Consider the following 4553-nt stretch of genomic DNA (forward strand, 5'->3'; position numbering starts at 1 on the left):
CTCCAACTACTATCCAAGGAGACACATGGCTTTATTGATACAGCTGGTTGGCCTTGGTTTATGATTAGTGGAGATTGGAGTTGGAACTCCAGCCTTTCCTAGGGCCTGAGTTGGTAATTCTAGGCATCTTGTCACCATTCATCAGACAGAATTGCCTTTAGCCTACTTGTCACAGAATTGAGAGGTAACTACCAAGTCTCCTGGAATTCAGGGCCAATGCAAGGGATATCTGTTGGTTCTGAGTAACCAGGGCTGCCATTTCCATAGCCTTTCAGGCCTCCAGATTTGCCTGCTAGATCACTGTACTTCCTATGCTTCCAGCACCTTTCACTCACAAGGACTAGGGCAGGCCCAGGACTCTGCTTTGAGGTGCCATGTTTGTTTATTGGGTGAAGAATATGAATGTAAGAATCAGCAAACTCACTCAATCCAGGGCATAGAAAGCTGTTCACAGGCTTTCAGGATTTCAGCTTGACCATTCTGGGGTTGACTCCCACTGCCCCTACCTTGAAGCATCCTCTTCAGAACCTAGATCAAGAGGGTCCATAAGGGGGCTGCATTGCATCTCAACACTGCCTAGCTGCTTTCCTGCTAAGCTGCTCCTCCTGCACTCCTCCTGCTATGTGTGATGAAGGGGGCCAGAAAATCTATACCAAAATAATCCTGCTATAGCATGTGGGGTCAAAGTTCATAGGGCATAGAAACATTTTCCTGGGTTTTCATACTCAGGAAAATGAATGATTATTCTCTTTTTTGATTGGTTTTGTTTTTCATTATTTCTGGATGCTGTATATGTAAACACAGACTGGTTCAAATGTGCTCTTTGAACAATGTCTTAATTTGATAAGCAGACATCTCACAATAAGTCAAATACCCAATAGCCCCATTTGTCAAAGGTCTTCTCTTCTCCAACACCTTCAAGAAGATGCAAGAAAGAAAAGAAAATATTTTTGTAACCCTTCTCTTTGATCCATGTGTGAACACAAAGTGTGGATCCAAAGTGTGGATCAAAGTGTGGTAAAGCAACAGTCTTGACCAAAAAAGCTCAGGGATAGCACCTAGACCCTGAGTTCAAGCCCTTGGAACAAAACAAAAGCACAAGAAAACAATCCACAATATGTATGGGATATATGGATATACCTGTATTATACCATAACTATGCTGTAAAAATAAACCTATTAGAAAATTTAAATTTGTTTTCTTTTGTAGCTCAGTACCCGAAGCTCAGGCCTATAATACTACTTACTCAAGAGACACTTCTCATCAACTCACCAGGAAAAAGCTGGGAGTGAAAGTGTTGCTCAAGTGGCAGAGTGCCCGCCACAAAACTAAAAGCTAAAACAAAAAGCTTGAGCTCTGTATTTAAACAGAATACTGGACCAAAATATTTCTTTTGTGTCCCTGTCTACCTTCTATCTTTCTAGAGTGAACTGAATCAATACTGTTCCATTTTTACCAGAGAAAAAATTGGATCTGAAAATGGTGCTCGGAAAACTAGATATTCACCTTCAGAAGATTGAAACTCAGTTGCTATCTCTTACACCATACCACCTACACACACACACACACACACACACACACACACACACACACACACACATTAATTCAATTTAATCAAAAGATCAGTGCTAGAGAACCTGCTATTGATTACATGTAACACTCAGATTAGCCCCTTCCAAGTCAAATCTCTGGGGCTAGGGAGTGAACTCCAGGCCAGACACACACTAGGCAATGCTCTAACATTTGAACTGTGCCTCTATCCCTTTTTTATTTAATATTTGTGAGAGGGTCTTACTACCTTGCTTCAAAGTGCCACTGAATGTATAATATCCTTGCACTGTTCCCCAAAAGCCCAAATTACAGCCTCTGCCAACATTTCCAGTTTTTCTCATTTTTCTTCCTATCTTCCACACACATAATCTCACTTCAGAAGATACTTTTCTCAGGTATTTGTTCTGATGAAAAACTGACTACTTGCCGTGTGCTAGTGGCTCACGCCTGTAATTCTAGCTACTCAGGAGGCTGAGATCTAAGGATCACAGTTCAAAGCCAGCCCAGCAGAAAAGTCAGTGAGACTCTTATCTCAAATTAACCACTAGAATACCGGAAGTGGTGCTGTGGCTCAAGCAGTAGAATGTTCGTCTTGAGCTGAAGAGCACAGGGATAGTGCCCAAGTCCAGAGTTCAAGCCCCACGACTTACGAAAAACAAACAAAAAACCTGACTACATGCAACCCAATTAATATGCAGCAATCCCTTGTATTTGATGCACTGACATTTTATAATCTAAAAAGAAAACAAAAAAAGCCACTTAAAGTTCTATGAGGGCAGAGTGAGAAAGGTGAGGGGCCCTGGGATTAGACATGTGGGACTCCTGACCTAAGTGGCAGAGTAAGCACCTTCCCCACATCAGGACCTTCATGACACCAAATCTGCACCTTTGTCCTCTGTCAGTGTCCACAATGACTACCCCACTCATATCTGCCACCATTTTCAACTTGAGAGAAGCTTTATGCAAGTTTTGGTTGCCAAGATGCTCAATGACAGAGCTCCCAGAGAAGGGGCTGCTTGCTGGACAGGAAGGCAGTGGTCTCTCCTGCTGCTGAGGTGTTTCCCTTGGAGGCACTTGGCCAACACCCTGCCCAGCACCAAGTTCCACCAGAGCTAGGTCATCAGCTACCTGAAGGGTGAGCCAGTCCCAGTCTTGTACTCTAGGGACAGCAGCTTCAGAGACTGCTCTTTCTCACAGGTGCTGAGCAGCTGCTGCCCAATCAGAAGCAGACCAAAAGAGGCAGGTCAACTCCAGTCGCTATAAGAACTAGCTGTTCCTCCAATTTGAAGAAAACACCTATAAATATAGAGACAAGTGTCACTTCATGCACAGCATCCATAAGCTCCACAGCCTAGCCTGCCATCCCAAGTGCAAGATCTAGTACCTTCCATGTCACCAACCTTTGCCTCTATGAGCCCTGCTGCCACTTCATCCTCAAAGCCAAGGAACACAGAGCCCTGGCCAGGACCTTTCTGCAGACCTTCCCTATCTCCAGCATAGCTTTAGCTTTGCTGGATTTTCCAGTGCCAATGAGACTGCTGCCACCACGAGGCTGTTAGATAGCCCCACGTCGATCATCCCAACACCCATCCTGATTGCCGATGACCTCCTGGGCTCACCCAACCTTCCTGATGGCACCAATAACCCCTTCACCTTCTAGAGTCAGGTATTTGTTCTTTACCTCTTTCATGGGGCTGCCTTTCATGTCTACCCCACCACCTTCCTATTCTGATCCATGTCTGAGTTCTCTCACATGTTTGATTCTCATGCCACCCCTCAGAATTCTCTGTTGGGTCAAGGCTACCTGTGCAGTACAGCAGGAGCCATGCTGGGTCAGATTCCCCCATCTTGGACAATTCAGGAGACCTGCCCATTTTCAGCAAACTTTCCATCTCATATGACTAAAGCACCAGGGTAAGGAGGGACACCCCCAATCCATTCCTTCTACTCCCCTTCCTCCTGCACCACATCCTAGATCCAATTAATCACCAAAAACCTGGAAGTGACCTGTATTTCAAGTGGTACAGTACTAGCTTCGTGCTAAATGAAGCTCAAGGATAGCTCCTGTCCTGAATTCAAGCACCAAGACCACCACAGAACATCAACAATAAAAAGATGAGTGATTTGGAAATGGAAAAATGCCTTTAAAGTCAAGTAGATCCACTGAAATGGAAAAAATAACCCTGTCCTATGACTAAAGGACTCAATATTGTACTTTATTTTACTTTTTATCAGTTGTGGAGCTTTAGTCATGGCCTGGGCAAAGTCCCAGAACTTTTTTGCTCAAGACTAGCACTCTACTTCTTTAAGCAACAGCTACACATCTGGTTTTGGGGGTGGTTAATTAGAGTAAGAATATCACAGACTTTTCAGGCTGGCTTTGAATTGTGATCCTCAGATCTCAGCCTCCTAGAAGCTAGGATAACAAATGTGAGTCACCAGTGCCCAGCTAGGACTTAATATTTCTAAAAGAGGGCTGGGAAGTTGGCTCAGTGGTAGAGCACTTGCGTTGCATGCCTGAGGCCCTGGGTTCAATTCCTCAGCACCACATAAGCAAAAAGAAAAAAGCCAGAAGTGGCGCTAGCTCAAGTGGTAGAGCGCTAGCCTTGAGCTGAAGAGCTGAGGGACAGTGCCCAGGCCCAGAGTTCAGGCCCCACGACCGGACCCAAAAACATAAAATATTTCTAAAAGAGCAGTACTTTTCAAATTGCCTTTGCATTCAAAATACCCCTTACAAGATTGTGACCTGGGTTTAAATTAATTGCAAAATTCATTCTAAAATGTGTAGGGGACTATAAGAAATCCTAAACAAACTAATTGGATACTGCAAAAACAAGAGGAAGTTAAGTAGGGAAGGATGACTCACATCTGTGATCTTCGCTACACATAAAGAAGAGATCTGAGGACAGTAATTCAAAACCCACCTCAGGAAGAAAAACCTTTCCAAAAATTATTTCCAAAAAAACAACAACAAATATCCAAAATTGGAGCTATGGACATGA

At 43.8% G+C, this 4553-nt stretch overlaps 1 pseudogene; it reads left to right on the forward strand.

Annotated features, from left to right (window-relative positions):
- The first annotated feature begins 2461 nt into the window (after positions 1-2461).
- LOC138824392 (mRNA decay activator protein ZFP36L1-like) lies at positions 2462-3456 on the forward strand (annotated as a pseudogene).
- Positions 3457-4553: the final 1097 nt, after the last annotated feature.

This window comes from Dipodomys merriami, unplaced genomic scaffold (assembly GCF_024711535.1).
Source record: "Dipodomys merriami isolate MVZ:Mamm:240054 unplaced genomic scaffold, mDipMer1.0.p SCAF_1286, whole genome shotgun sequence".
Lineage (NCBI taxonomy): Eukaryota > Metazoa > Chordata > Mammalia > Rodentia > Heteromyidae > Dipodomys > Dipodomys merriami.